The sequence below is a fragment of the Papaver somniferum genome, chromosome 10, assembly GCF_003573695.1.
Source record: "Papaver somniferum cultivar HN1 chromosome 10, ASM357369v1, whole genome shotgun sequence".
Classification (NCBI taxonomy): domain Eukaryota; kingdom Viridiplantae; phylum Streptophyta; class Magnoliopsida; order Ranunculales; family Papaveraceae; genus Papaver; species Papaver somniferum.
The window spans coordinates 51,256,871-51,274,111 of NC_039367.1; the positions used below are offsets into that span (position 1 = coordinate 51,256,871).

At 35.3% G+C, this 17,241-nt stretch overlaps 1 long non-coding RNA gene across 2 annotated transcripts; it reads right to left on the minus strand.

Moving 5' to 3' along the window:
• Positions 1-12,669: 12,669 nt before the first annotated feature.
• Positions 12,670-15,741, minus strand: LOC113317728. 2 transcript variants are annotated; one of them, XR_003343903.1, is made up of 5 exons: positions 15,557-15,741; positions 15,292-15,379; positions 14,801-14,955; positions 13,578-13,728; positions 12,670-12,991 (listed from the first exon to the last, which is right to left on the minus strand). It is a non-coding gene; the product is annotated as an uncharacterized LOC113317728 (long non-coding RNA). The 2 variants fall into 2 exon arrangements; XR_003343902.1 differs by having other exon boundaries at positions 13,578-13,791.
• Between the last annotated feature and the right edge of the window lie 1,500 nt (positions 15,742-17,241).

Below are 17,241 nucleotides of genomic sequence, written 5' to 3' on the forward strand. Positions count from 1 at the left end.
CATAGTTGTAGCACTTTCTCCCACTTGAGTGATCTCATTAGCAATCAACCTATCTTTCCTTATACACAGATCCTTCAAACCTTAGCATACCTCGGAACGGTTTTATGGCCTCAATAAATTGAATGTTGATGTGTATATTGCTGAAAATATCCATGATCTCCTTATCTTGAGCTTCCTTTTTCGACTTGGCAAAACGACTAGGAAAAGAAGGTGGTATAGTAAAATTGGGAATTGTGTCCTTAGGTTGGCCTATTAGGATTGGATTTTCCTTAGGTACGACTTCTAACTCTACTCCTTCTCAACGTCACCACTGGGTACACGTACTTCCCCCGTATCCATATTTGAATCTACTATTTTTTTTCCACTTCTTAAGGTTATTGCCTTGACGTGCTCTTTTGGATTCACAAAAGGTTGTGATGAGAGCGTTGTTGACACATAAGCCTTCATAAGATTCATATTAGTTGCCAATTTCCCCTCTTAAGTCTGCAAATTTCTAATAGCGTTATCAGTTTTTAACTGATTTTTGTTCGGCTTTCTGTATGAATTGATCAGTTTTCTGTTGACTTTGTTGAAACATATATGAAAGACCTTGCATCATGGTAATCATCTTCTCAGAGGCGTCCTCTTTTGGAGAATGTGGTTGCGGTTTTGGTTGGAATTGTTGTTGAAAACCACCTTGTCTCGCATATGGATTAGGAGCAGTAGCTTGCTTGTTAGCATAACTGGAATTAGGATGATCTTTCCAACCAGGATTATAAGTATTAGAATGTGGATCATACCTTGGCATTTGATTAGGGAATAAAACATTAACCTCGTCCTCTTCTTCGTATGGTGGAGCTACTTCCGAACCTATACGATGGATTTCCTTTTCAATGGTACTTAACCAGTTGTCTGTATTTGGAGATTCTCCCATCTCGCTAACTCTTCTAAAAATTTGAGTCGTGCCTTGTATAAAATTGTTGTGAATTTGAGGTCATACTCTCAATCAAACTAGTTGCTTGCGAGATTGTCTTCTCAGTGAGTGAACCACCATCAGTTGCATTAATAAAATTTCGTTGCTCTAGAAGTAAATGATAAAATTTAATGCTCATGTTTAAAGTATTTGACATCTTTTCATAGAAAACTCTAATTCTGAAACTACACAAGTTCATGAAGAAAATATGTAATTCATGAAAAATCGAATTTGCATCTTGGAATCGGTTCTACCAAACTTACAAGAAAGTTTAGCATTGGTTTTACCAATAATCCAAGACTACTATGTGATCGTTCATACTGGTTAGTTGTGATCGGTTCTACCAAGTCACATACACGGGTTCATATCAGTTATACCAATCACATGGATCGTTTCTACCTAACCATGGTACCTACTTGTGATTGGTCATACTTGTCACTAAGATCGGCCATACCAATAACAAGGATCAGATACACAACCTCTTATGATCGGTCACACAAATTACCAGAATCAAGCACACCAATTACAAGAAACGATCATACCATCTCATGGTGATTACTTAGGATCAATTACACCAATTACCAAAGCCAGACATACCAAATCATAATTTTAGGTATTATGATCGGTTATACCAAGATAAATAACCTGAGTTAAGATCTGTTTTACCAACTTACACATACTGAACATCCAAAGAAAATGCAATGAATAGTCAGACCAATATACCTATTGATTTCCCTTTCAATTCATGAAACAAGTTCACAAACTTACTTCCTTTAAAAAAATGTAAAACATTGTTTCCTAGAATGAAATCTTCACCGTAAACCTATACACATAATTATAAAACTATATACAAGATTATGTTGATGTCATATCTACGAAGTTCAAAAGATAAGTGTTATACTTCGTAATATAATTTATCATAAAACTATACACAAGATTATGTTGATGTCATATCTACGAAATTCAAAATATAAGTGTTATACTTCATAATTAATTTCTTAATATTATGATCATACTATTATGATCATGTCTATCCATTATAGTATTATTTATATACAATCTTAGCACGTTATGTTTTCAATATAGCACGACTTGAAAGATACGTTAGAAACTGAAACAAGTTCAAGTCAATATTACTAACCTCAAGTGGAAGGATTATATTGTCATTATATTCGTTACTTCTTCTCATTCTTCAAGTCTTCGGAGTAATACTTCTATGTATCAACATTCCTAGACTTTCTAGTCTAACCTAAAGGAAGTCGACTCTAGTATTTAATCAAGCGACTCTAGATGATTTTTGATACTAAAATATGACAACCAAACTTGACATACCAACCTTGGTGAGTTCAACCGAGCTATGTGATGCAATTTTTACAGTGGTAAGAAATGGGTTTGATTCTCGGACTTGGGAAGATATTGATTTTAGACTTAATAAAAGAAAATATTAAAACTAGCAAAAATATGCAAAAGAAGGTAACAAGATTAAGAGTTACTAGGACTCAGGATTCCACCAAACTCATGTTCTTATGGTTCAATTATTAATTCTTTGACAATTATAGCTCCAAAATTAATAACTATTAACTCTAAATCTTTGCCAAGGTAGATTTTATAAAATATTAATTGTAAATGGTAAGCATGGGTTATCAAAACAATAAATCTAAGCATAATTCATCAAACTAAATGACAACCAATTAGTTTAAAAACACAATTCAATTTATATTAATGCAAAATTCATAAAAAGAATTTAATAAAATTACCACATTAATGAACATTGGCTTCCTCCGTCCTCCCAGTAATGAGATTTAGCTCCTCATGCTGTAAATGAACGTTATAGAAAAAATAGGTAGCATCATATTTATTGATCCAATGTGAAAAGGATACAAAATTTATTGATTCCCACTCACTAATATTGCTCGATTACAAGAAATATGAAACAATACTCTCACTATTTTTCTCAATCTCTCCAGAAAATCCTCCCCCAAGATGATTCCATATGACTCATTTTATAGTGGGGATTCCCAAATCCTTCCATAATTTTCTACATGAAATGATGTATCTTCATGTTTGTTTTTGGGCCTAGCCCACTTCATTTACTTCTTTTTGCGGGTAGAATTCCACATTTTGGTCCATCGAGCTTTATTTCCCAAAAATACCTACAAATACACAAAATAACAAAATAAGCACAAAATCGAGTACTAACATTACAGGGAATTGAGAACAAAATAGACACATAAATGCATCTATCAAATACCCCCAAACTTATTATTTGCTAGTCCCGAACAAACAAAATAAAATCCTAACTCACTTTCGCAGGCATCGTGGTTTCACTTAGCGTGTGTAACAATCCTTTAAACCCCTAGGTGGTCCTAGTGGACGAGTAATAGTCTCGGAAGGGTTTATATGAGGTGTACCCACAAAACCTTTACTCCAGACCCTAGGCACATGTATATAATTTAGGAACGACGCTAAATAATCTCTTTGGATGTCATACACTCATTGACTACAGGAGAAAGTACCCTGATGCGAATCATATTCATATATATAAGTGACATAGTTCTACTCAGATAATCGCAGTATGAACATCAATAATTGGAATCACACAAATGAGTAGATTAAGAAGATGGACTCAGAGATAGATAATTTAAAACAATGTTAACTGAGGTGAACGGTGTTTCATATATCTGTCTGAAGGCCTCCACCAAGATGAACCCATGAATCTTAATGGATTGAGATATTGGTCTGGACAAATATCAACATAGCTTGGCATATACAAGGGAACCAAAGGTCGATAATCTTAATTCTAGATCAACTCAACTGGCATATACAAGGGAACCAACGGTCGATTTTATTGCACAATAATAAACTTTTCATTTTACATTTTTTTAACTGCAAGATTTGATCTTTTGGATCCAAGCGCATGCTTTTTGTCAGCAGATTAAATGATAGTTCCCATGGATCCTGCATTCCGCGCTTGTTTATGCCACGGAGTCGGGGAAAACACACACATATTACTATATAAGTGTTAATACCTTTATTATTATTATTATTATTAATGGGAGAACGATGATTACATGAAACTAGTTGGAAGCCTAACAAGCTAGGCTCCAACGACATACTACTACATTAATTGAACAGGTTGTTGTGCTAGCCTACCAGCGGGCCTCATGGGTAACCTTGCCAAGGGGAGCCAAAACGGCGGACTGGGGGGCGAGATTGTGGCACAAGGGGGGAAATCTAACAACACCTTCCATGTTAATTCCTGCAATGTTACGCCATCGAAGACTCGAACCTGGGACCTCCTGGAACGCATCACCTTTGGAGAACGGGGTTGACCAGCTGAGCTAGGGACCGTTATTATTATTATTATTATTACATGAAACTAGTTGGAAGCCTAACAAGCTAAGCTCCAACGACATACTACTACATTAATTGAACAGGTTGATGCGCTAACCTACCAGCGAGCCTCATGGGTAACCTAGCCAAGGTAGCCGAAACGGTGGGAGGGGGCTGAGATTGTGTCACAAGGGGGGAAATCTAACACTACCTTCCATGTTAATTCCTGCAACATTACGTCATTAGGGACTCGAACCTGGGACCTCCTGGAGCGCATTAAACTTTGGGGAACGGGGATGACCAGCTGATCTATGGCGCGTTATTATTATTATTATTACTTTTTATTTTATTTTATTTTATTATGAAAGGATGCCACATGGAATTTTATTATTATTATTATTACTAAAGGCTTTTATTATTAAAGAAAAACAAAGTGAAATTACATGGAGTTGGTTGGTAACCTAGCAACAATTTGGGCACCAACCCCTTTCTGAATAGTAATACCTATTCTATGGAACAAAGACCCTCCTACTTTACAATTAGCGTCTTGACTAGCAAGATAATTTTTCAGTCTTCTCAACAATACACAAGCATCTTCACTTAACTCTCCAAAAGTTGAAAAATCTAGAACACCGAACTCATACCCATGTCCTAAACATTTATCCAAATACTTACTACTTTTGCGAGTGACTGCAGCGGAAACAACTTGGCTTGGTGTGAAAAAAGTGGTTTGAGCACTAGTGAAGGGAGAAGCACCGGTAACATCAAACAAACATCTCGACCGTTATCCCAGTTGTAAACAAGCAAATATGCGGGCCTGGAGGCATGCGTTGTATTATTATTTTTTTTATTTTTTTATTTTTTTTATGAAAAGGCACCCTGAGGGCATATTACTAAATCATGTCAACATCGAAATCAATATTACAAGAAATGAGGGCATAATACCTATGTTGTTATTATTATTATTATTATTATATAAACAACGCCGCCTAGGATTTTATTAAATAACAAAAGTATTTACACATGGTTAGCTGGGAGACGGGAAAAAAGTTGCGCCCCAACACTTTTTTGGATAGCTAAGCCTATCCTTTGAAAAAGGGAGCTGCCTATTTTACAATTAACATTATAGTTAGCAAGGCAGTTTCTTAATCTATTCAGAAAAACAACACAGTCTTCACCTAATTCTCCTAGGGCCGAGAAGGCTAAGACGCCAAAAGAGTAACCTTGGGATGTGCAGATGTCCAAGTATTTCGTTCGCTTGCGATGAATGGTTGTAGATATAGCTCTTCCCGAAGTGAAGCTTCGGAGGATATCACCAGAAAAGGGTGAAACACCGGTGACGTCAAAACACGTATCTCGACCGGAATCCCATGTATACACCATAATGTCTGCAGGTTTAAGTTCTCGTGCACCTGCAATAAGACCTAAAGAAGCTTCCTTTCGAGCAACAATTGTTTCTTTACTGCATATATCAAATATTATATCCCGCACTAAGTCGTGTCGGAATTTGAGGCCCATCTCGTTAGCGCAGTTAATGGCATGGTCCCCGAATTTGTCTATAATGCCTCCATAACATTGACAGCTATAGTCATCAGGAAAGAGAGGCACACCCAAACGATACTGTAAAACTGCTATGAAGGATCGCGGACCAATGGTTTGGTTTAATCCAGGGATTGGGACTGCCTGCAAGAAATCCAAAGCATGTTCCCTTTTGTTACACTGCCAAAGAACGGCATCTCGGGTTGTTAGAGAAAACTTAGACGGTATTTCCCTCTTGATAACATCAGAGTAACGGGCTGCCAAGGCTTCATAGGCTTTCTCGGGTTATTATTATTATTATTATTATAAAGAAAGCCACTCAGGCATTTATTATTATTATTATTACATGAAACTAGTTGGAAGCCTAACAAGCTAGGCTCCAACGACATACTACTACATTAATCGAACAGGTTGTTGTGTTAGCCAACCAGCGGGTCTCATGGGTAACCTTGCCAAGGGGAGCCGAAACGGCGGGCTGGGGGGAGAGATTGTGTCACAAGGGGGGCATGCCAACACTACCTTCCATGTTAACTCCTGCAATATTACGCCATTAGAGACTCGAACCTGGGACCTCCTGGAGAGCATCAAACTTTGAGGAACGGGGATGACCAGCTAAGCTAGGGCCCGTTCTTAAAAGAATTAAAACTTGAAAAAATATACAAAAGAAAGTAACAATATTAAGAGTTACTAGGACTCAGGATTCCACCAAACTCATGTTCTTATGGTTCAATTATTAATTCTTTGACAATTATAGCTCCAAAAATAATAACACTTGACTCTGAATCTTTGCCAAGGTAGATTTTATAAAATATTAATTGTAAATGATAAGTATGGATTATCAAAGCACTAAAGCTAAGCATAACCCATCATACTAAATGACAACTAATTAATTTAAAATCATAATTCAGTTTATATTAATGCAAAAGTCATAAAAAGAATTTAATAAAATTACCACACTAATGAACATTGGCTTCCTCCGTCACCCCGGTGATGAGGTTTAGCTCCTCATGTTGTAAATGAACGCTATAGAAAAAATAGGTAGCATCATATTTATTGATTAAATGTGAAAAGGATACAAAATTTATTTATTTCCACTCACTAATATTGCTCGATTACAAGAAATATGAAATAATACTGTCACTATTTTTCTCAATCTTTCCAGAAAAACCTTCCCCAAGATGATTCCATACGACTCCTTTTAGAGTGGGGATTCTGAAATCCTTCCATAGTTTTCTACATGAAATGATGTATCTTCATGTTTCTTTTTGGGCCTAGCCCACTTCATTTACTTCTTTTTGCGAGTACAATCCTACATTTTGGTCCATCGAGCTTTATTTCCCAAAAATACCTGCAAATATACAAAATAGCAAAATAAGCACAAAATCGAATACTAACATTACAGAATATTGAGAACAAAATAGACACATAAATGCGTATATCACTATTCTCTAACAATAACTATCCTTCAAACCAATTTGGTCATTTCAATATGGGTCATCCCTTAATACACTGCACCAAATATCTGAATCAACCCTAAAATTGGTAAATCCCCTCAAAACCCAAATGTCTTTGTAGGGGAATGCTCAAACACTTCCAAGGGTAAAACCCATTTCATTGAAAATCCTCTCTCCTTTTGGGAAGTTCTCTTATGTTAATATCTTTGTTGATGGAAGAAAACAAAACATTGTAGATGATCACACCTATCCTCCAGGTTTTGGTCCAATTCTTCTTTTCAAAAACTTAATTAAGGAATACTTGATCCATCAATCCAAAATCAAGATCCTGGATCAGGAAACCCTATGTTACATACCCTTACACCCCTTATTTGGCTAAACTCTTTGTGGGAAGAGGCAAAAGAAAATTTCATGAACGAAGTTTGGGACAATTGGAGAAGAAAGTCAAAGCAGTGGAGATTGACTCAACACCTCTCAACAAAATTGCTCTTTTATTGCCCTCCGTTCCAATGTTTAATTGAGTAAAAATAAATCTGGGGTCCTTGGATGCTGAGCTGAAGGTGAAGATAGTCTTTTCCACGGTTGAAAAGAAGGACATGGAGCTCATCCAGGTTCCTCCTAATCTTTATTTCATAAATTTTTTTCCGGCCATGTATTTCTTGTTTCCTTATGAATATATCTTTGTTGTTTACTTTTTTCTCATACTTTCTCATCATGCGTGTTAATTTCCTATATTTATCTTATCCATCTATGTCTTATTTATGGATAATCATTAATATTCTCATAAGAAACTACTTGTTTGTTATTCACGGACAACAACTCAAGATCATGATTCGAAGAACCAATAAACCGAACAGTAACAATTTTCTTAATATTTTTCTGATTAATTATTAATACATGAAAAAGCCTATTTATAGGCTACATTACTTGCAAAATATATAAGAAAACAAACCCTAAAAATATTACTTTTAATATAAATCCTAATTCTAATAAAATACTTATATTTCATAATAAAAACTTTTAATAAATAAAATAACTAAATACTAAACTATAAAATTTGTTGTTGTCACGCTTCGCAGTGGCTAGCCAAGGTGACTTCCATAACTTGGATAGGCTTGACCCATATAAGGGACTAACAGGACCACATATGCTCCAGTGCCGTATTGGGTCAACAACGTTGACATGACCGATAAGACGTGGTCTTATCATATTCTTTCCTAGCCCAGGGGATATGCCCAAAAAATACTAGTCAATAATTCTGCAAACTCATAAACTCCAATGACCCTAACAAAGTATTATTATTTGAAACTAAACAACATCATAAATTTGTTAAAAATACTTTTATAATTGTAGATATTATAATCATCCATGTTTAAACTCTACCAGAATTGTTGGTGGGATTGCGATTGCCTAGGATTATTAAGATGACAACCAGATAAATTGTAGTGTGTGGGATGAACAAACTAAGGATGGATAGATTCTAACTTGCATGTATGGGAGTCCATACAACGACTCTGGAAAAGATATTTCGTAAAATGTTATGAAACAGATGGGAGGCGCTATGAATAGTCCTTGTTTAATAATATGCGACCTAAATGTCACTCTTAGTCCTAAAGAGAAAATAGGAGGAAACAAAGCCAACACCTCAGAAATACGAAAGTATAACTATGTTTTCAATAACATAGGATTCAAATACTTAGGCTACATTGGTTTTCCCTTTACTAGGTCTAACCATCACTCAGCGGTGACTCATGTAGAAGAAATTGGATAGGGGTATGGCCAATGGAAATTGGATCACCATTTTCCCAAATTCAAACACCGGGTACTTGAATACATAGGTTCTGACCACTCTCAGATCCTGTTGAATATTGATATCCCGTCTCACAAAGGATATAAACCCTATAATTACTTTGGTTTAATTCAGGAAGAGAAAAAGCGCAGAGACATCATATATAACAACTGGAACAACAATTTTGATGGCTCTCATTCTTTTGTCATGGTGAATAAATCGATTGTATTAAAAAGGACGCTAGTCATTTGAATATAAATGCCTTAGGTAATATTCAAAATATGTTATAAATCAGAAAATCGACGGCATCATGGTTTCTCTTAACACTAAGTTAAATGACCCTCATCTCCTAGCTACCAAATGGGATATTAAAAATATGTATGATTATGAGGAGCTATGTAAAACTAAAGGCTCGTATAATATTATTTACTAGGAGATCGAAACACTTATTGTTTTCACCATGATGCTTTGATCAGAAAAAGAAAAAACAATATTTTTGGTCTTTATGATAGTAGTAATAAGTGGATAGAAGGTAGAGACAATATATTTAATTGTTTAAATGTCCATTTTGAAAATTTGCTCACCACTTGACTATAAGAGATGATAGAAACACTTGTAATTTTCATTTAGTAAGTAATATAGTGATAGGAGACGATTGGAATCTTCAAATCTTGCAAAAAATCTTTGATTGAAAGATTATCAAAAAAATCATGACCATTAGACCAAACCCAAATATTGAGGATACTATTAGATGGATTGACAATAAACAAGGAAACTTTACTAGTAAATCTTTATATGATATGCTAGATAATAAAGTTTCTCAATGAAATGACCCTCTTACTGGTAAAATTGGAATATGAATGTTCTGCGAATAATACAATATTTCATCTGGAAAATGAGGAACAACATTTTTCTTTTTAGTGATTTTTTTTAATAAAGCATATTGACCCAATCTGTGTAATGTGCGAGAACAACATAAAAACTGGAGAACACTCCCTCAAGCATTGCACTTTTTCAAGGGAAATGTGGCCTCAGTGCTTTCTTAATTTGGATAATGCCATTAATGGCTTCTGTGACCTAACTGAATGGTGTTCTAATTGGTTTAGAAATTATATCCCTCGTATTCAATTTGGTCCCTGGAAAATCTTTCTGCCACCATCTGATGGTATATATGGAAATCCAGATATGAAACAGTCTTCCAGAAGAAGCAAAAAACCCTTACCATAGGCAAATAGGAAAACAAATCATAAACCATTTCCAGAAATGTAATGAGGCAAATACCCCCCTGAAAACGTTGAACATGGAAAAAAACATGAAAATTTCTTTTGCTTGTCTATCTATTTTTAACTACTGCACAAATTTAATTGGAATTGGTATGTATATAATAGTTGTCATATGAGAAACCCTCAAGAGGAGAAACAAAGGAGTTAGATCTTCAGGAAAACAAGCAGGAGATTGTATAATTTTTCACGATGCTTTGGAGTGGGTTCTCGACTAAAGTGCAAAAAGTTCAACTTGCTTGTACATAACTAGCACTTCCAAGGGAGGGATAAGAAAAGGTGAAAAATACTAGAATCCCCTACTATATGGGTTCAATATATAGAAACCCCACTAAATGGATCCTCACCTATCAACTCCATACTTTCACTTTTTAATATTTCTACGCCCAAAACTTTAGAATTCATGGCTTGGTTATAAAGTTTAGGGTTTGGGGAAAATTCGTAATACCAAAAATTCCCTTTACTATATATACCTAATGAAACAGGTTATATGTTTCATTTCCAAATTCATTTTGATTTTCACTTTCTCTCACTTCTCTCTCGTCTCTGCTTGAAGAATTTTAGGGTTTTCAAATCAAACAGGAGAAAACGATTACAAAGAGGAATATTTTCAGCTTTATCGATCTCTGCTGATGACTACAAAACGATGAACAAAATCAATCTTTCATTTTTAGTTTTTAGATTGAATCTCAGCACAAACCTACACAGATTTTCTAGGATTTTCTTTCTTCTCATTTGATGTATAGATTAGTTTATCGATTTAGCAGCTCAATCATCCAACCGATTTGATATGTGTCCTTTAATATGGATTTTTCAGTTGATTCGAAGACATATCGACTTGATTCAAATAGGTTTAACAACTACGAATTCAAATCAAACAGCTGATTCCAATTTGTTGTTTCAAAGCTACTTCAGGTAAGGTGTGAACCGATTAATTCAATGTTTCTTTTGTTTTTCATAGCATGATATTAACGCTGTTGTTGTACCAATTTTTTCCTCGTTTATTCTCTGAAATAAGAAAGATCCAAAGATTTGAACGAGTGTTCTCATCGATAGCGATGATAGAGATCATAAATCGAGTAGCAGCAATTGTAGTAGAAAATAATCATATAGACAGATTTCAATTAACTGATCTGCAGATTCAACGTTAACTCATCAGCAATCTAAATATACAGATAAGTATCATAGTGTCTTTGTCTTCAATTAAGAGATTTTATTTGTTTAATTTTAAAATAAAAACCGAAAAGCATGTTAGGGTTTTCTAACATCAATTTTAGCTTATCTGAATCAATGTCAAGGCTTAGATTTACAATCATCCACTCACGCGTACCTATGTTTTATTTCTGATTAGAAATATTCATCACTGAAAATCATTTCTGGAGGATTCCAATAGCTCTAAAGTAATTTCAATTTGTATCCTAGTTTTCAACATAACATAAGAATTAAATCTGCTGAAATTAGAATTCATATTGGTTGGCATGCTTGAATTCTATATGCTTATTTACTCATTAGGTTACTGCAAATGTGGGAATTTAGTGTAGGAGCTCTTTTATATATGGAGGCACTTAGAATCCTTTCGTGCAATTATGATTTTTTCTCTCAGAAAATAGTGATTCCTCTCTGCAGCGAAATTTTGTATTGTTACATTGTCTAATTTATGCACTTTGCTTTGAATTTGAATGCGACCATCTACATTGTTGTCATTGATTGTAAGCAATTGTATTTGTTGACTTTGAAGAATCACAGACAAAAAATTCAGATATGTTCTTCGTCTAAATCGTCGTAACTCCCAATTTCTAGATGAGATCCACAAATTGATTTTAGATTCAGTAACAGCTAATTATCATCTTCATTACCCATGGTTTTATTTCAGTTTCATCCATTATTAAATGAAGCAAAGAAGTTGCTACTGTTGTTCGTGGTGGGATTATTCTTGCTAAGTTGGTTGGTGTACCTAGGGCTGCACATTGGGTAGGGTGGGTAGGATATAACCTATTTCACCACCCTACCCGCTAAATGACGGGTAAGAAAAACTTTACCCGCCACCCTACCCGTCGTTTAACGGGTAAGACCCTACCCGACCCATTAAACAGAGGGTCGGGTAGGGTGGCGGGTATACCCGTGTTGTGTTTTTTTTTTGTTTGTTGATGATGATGATATTCCGGTTCCTACCTTGTACATTTTATATACAAAATTTTCTAACACAAAAAAATAAAAGCCAATCCATCCACATGTACCCAATGGTACTGTCAGTTCTGTTCTTTTCAAAATCAGGAGGGAGTAAGGCAGAAACCAAACCAACGACAGAGAAAATACACTATGACCAGACAAAAAGTAACTCAGAGGCATCATCAAAGATGAACCATTGCAGTCCTTGGTCCTCAGCAAAATAGATAGAGAGGATCCATAATCAGATGTCAAGTATAAACCGGCTCGGTCATCAACTACCTTATTTCCCTCTGTACTGTTATGCACTAAAAAAGTTGCAAAGTTCTGATATGGAAAATTATTCCAAAGGTCGAAATCTCTCCGTAGGGACTTGATGCTAAGATGAATCCCATCATAATTCAATGTTCTTCATGTAACCTTCTTATTCAGTTGTCATCTACGATGATGGGATGAGCACTAAGATCACCAAACAACTCTGCAACACAGCAAAATTTAGTCAAATATCAGTAACCATTGGCACCAAAATTAGTCATGTCTCAATAACCCATTGGTAGCAAAATAAATCAAAACATGATAGATCACAACATGATTTTTGTCTTATGCACAAAAGTTCACAACCATCTAAATGAGGAAGACAAGGGGAATTTAGCAGTATGTAGAAAGAGAAATGTCTTAGATACAAGTAACGGGACAAAATACGTATGATTATGTTAATTTCTACATGATTATTATGTTGATTTCCACGTTGTCATGTATATTGTAATAGAGTAGTCAATCCATGGATGTTTCATATCATCCAAAACATATTTGAATCAAGGCAGACATTCGGAAAAACGGCATTTCCAGACATTCGGACAAACTGAACAGGACACAACAAGGTACGTGTACATCATCTTTCTAAAATGAAATCTATCAAGTACTTATCGACACCAACGAACAGCAAGAGAAATATAAAGATAAGCAATATTCAGAAAAATGATAAAAATGAGTTCATATTTCAAAAAAAAATCTATAGAAAGAAACAAAAATTAGTTACTAATTGAAGCATCTATAGGGCTTACTGCTTATACAGCATGCTCCATCTCTCACTGTTCTGCATTTATTCCAAAGATGCGGACTTTTAGAATGTTCGGGAATTTGGCAACCACCAAGACAAACACCACCAAAGTGTTGATGAAGAACATTGATTTTGATAGTCAGTCATGTGGTACGCTATCAAATACATGCCGCCATGAAAATACAAAAATTGGATAAGGTAATATTCAGCAAGCTCTCCTACAACAGATTTCAGAAAAATTAAACATGTTTATAACACAAAGAAAACAAGACTTCAGGTGTCAGATGCATATAGAGGGATATTTAAACATGAGGTGGAGTTTTCAACCCAAGACGTCCACCCCCGTTATAAAGGAAACAATTCATAGAAATGCAAAACCTCCATGCAACAGACATCAGACTCGGTTCAACTGCAGGATTTTAGTGACCACAACAATGAGTCAATCTAATATGTGTTCCCGATATAGCCATCCTACTCCATCTATCTCTATTCTCTTCTTTACCCAACCGCACTCCAAATCAATAATATCCCAAGCTAAACATTTCACACCTTGTTCATTAATTCCTACCGCTACAATAAAAAAAATGAATTTTAAAACATATAGAGGGATTTTTACACATGGGATGGAGTTTTGAACTCAACTACTCAAGACATCCACCCCCATGATGGAGGAATTCAGGAAACGATTCATAGGAAATGTGATTTCGAAGATGCTAAGCAAGTAATCCTAGTTTTTTTTTTAATCATTTCGTGCACTAACTTTGATGAAAAATGTTTTGGCAAATAAGTATTATGAAGCACTTTATACATCATAATTATGGTAACATGTTTGCCAACGTATCAATTTTGCACCTTGATACCAATTTCCCGATATTTCCTTGCAACCATACTTAAGGAAGCAAGGAGCTACACCTTGTGCAGAAAGTAATCTTAGTTGAGGTTATCTAATCCAAAAAACATGTAGGCTGTTTAGCAGTTAATAAGACCGACTACAAAGGTTTAATAACAGCTTCAGAACATAAAGTTGGCCACGATGAAGTGTTTCACACAATAACATTATCTTATTGAGGAAACTTCCATGCTCTAAAACAGGAAATCCAAACTGGGAAACTAATTGGTTGGTAGCAGCTTATCAATGAAACAGGAAATTCAAATTGAGAAAGTAATTGGCAAAATCAAAATTTTGGTTCAAAGCATAACTAATAAAAAGAGGTTCAGTGTACTCACAAGACGACGAATACACAAGCGGGAAACTTTCTATGTTCTATCATCTTACAAAGATTCGGATGCAGGATAAGTTCAATTACTCTCGTTCTTTGTTGGTTTAACCCTCCACGTTGCAATAAGCAGAGATCCCTTCGTCTCGCGCTCACTTACAAAACCTAAATTCATACCAAAAGTCCAAAATGTGAATACCAAAATACTAAACAACTGAAGAGCATCAATTTCCTTTTAAGGCATGGGTTCAGAATCAAATAATCAAAATCTCACTGAAATTGTTTGAAATATTGAAAATGTATACATTTAAAGACATGGGTTTTAGCTAGAAATCATGAAGATCCAATTTGTCAATCAGTTTGCATATGACCAAATCCCTAATTTTTGATTGAGAGAAACAACTAATTCAATCATAGAACTAAAAGAAAATATTTAATGATATTTTCAAGTGAGAATATGAAAACTATAAGAACTGAAGAAATGGGTTTCTAGATTTATACCTTGACAAGAAGTTTCAAGTAGATATCATTGGATTTTGGTGTTGTCCTTTTGGTTCTCTTGCTTTTTCCTCCTGCGATTAAATCGATACTTTACAAAACAGAAAAACCATTGAAATGATGTTAGCAGTGAAGATGCAGATACTAGAAGGGTAGTGTGGCGAGAGGGAGACTATAAATCAACTCAAATGAGATGATTTTATAAACATGCAGAGTATGAAATTAATAGACAGATCACAGTTACCAATAAAAACAAAATCCAATTCACCTGTTGTATTCCTCTTTAGACGGAGATAAAGCAATAACAGGAGTAAGGGGTTTCGTTAAAAATCCAATCGAATGAGTACTTCACTTTTTCTGATAGATTTGGGAGGAAGTATTTTGTGTGTTCCATTAGGTATGGGGTGCGTTTGATTTGGGAAAAGATGAAAGATGAGGAGGAAGAGCAAAAACATGTTTCTTAGCTTTTTACCCCTGATATCGATGAAAAGAACAAAAATATACGCATGAGAAAAAAAATGAAAGGACTATTTGGTCTTTTCAGATATAAAGAGGGTAGCCGGGTAGGGTAGGATAATTTCGAGTTTTACCCGTCACCCTACCCATTTAATAGCGGGTAAGAAAATCTTTAACCGTCACCATACCCGTTGTTTGACGGGTAGGATAGGATGCGGTTAAAACAGTGACGGGTAGGGTAGAAATGGCGGTTAAGGGTAGGATATGTGCACCCCTAGGTGTACCTGTTAGAAGAGGTTATCGGAGTAACCAGATTGGTAAACCATATGTTGTTCCTTGTAAGGTTACTGGGAAATGTGGTTCTGTTACTGTAAGAATGGTTCCTGCTCCTCGTGGTGCTGGTATTGTTGCTGCTAGAGTTCCTAAGAAGGTTTTGCAGTTTTCCAGTAGTGACGATGTTTTCACTTCTTCTCGTGGATCTTCCAAAACCCTTGGAAACTTCGTCTTGCATCTCTGTCATACATTATTTTGTATTAGTTTGATGTAGAAGTTTTCTTTGCATAGAGAATGAATGCCTACTTTGTATGTTGATTTAATACTGGTTATTGGATGTGTAACTGCGAGTTATACATGCCAATTGGATGTGTAACTTATAGTTACGTATTCTAATTGGTTACTGATTTTGAAGTTTGACCGCCTCTATATGCCTTCGTTATATACTTTTTGTAGTTAATTTTGATTGATATTATGCCACTAAGTGTGTTTGGTGCGCATTGTATGTTAATTTTGTTTTTCAAATGATCCAGTACTGTCAGAGGAGTCTCTAAGATCTCATAATTTCAACAATGAGTCCCTATAACTTTAGACTGGCCTTTAAGAGTCTTGTTTGAGAAGTGCTACAGGTTTTTTTTGAATGAAGAAGTTTACATTGGTTTTAGGTTTCAAATGCTACTGACTGAAGCTGCTGTATAGCATGATAGTGCTAAGTGAAACATAAAAAATCTTAAACTCATCTTCTAGCAAGCAGTTATCACCTAAGCTCACTTAGGGTTAGTTTCATGTTATAAACACATATTTTTAGGAATGTAAAACAGCTACGTCCGGGTATTAGCCTTATATTGAAGAAAATACAACATGTTTCTTCCTCTGTTTTATGCTTTCTCCTGTTTTAGCTAGTTCGATATAACTAAGTTGCAAGAGTGTCAAAATTTGAGTACCAAGTAATAATATGGGGAAGCATTGAAAAATTTAAGTGCATGAATTCTTTGAGCAGAGCCAAGAAAGCATGTCTGGTACTAGTGGTGCAGAAGCTTGAATTGAGAAGATGTCATGTAACTACGGCTTACACATGTCATATGCATGTGTAACTGCCTATTACACATGCATATGACATATGTAACTGTGACTTACACATAGGCCTGTCAACGGCACTTAACGTAACAAATAATGGCTCTGCCGCTACCGTTGCCGTTTAAATTAGCGGTTAACCGTTATCCG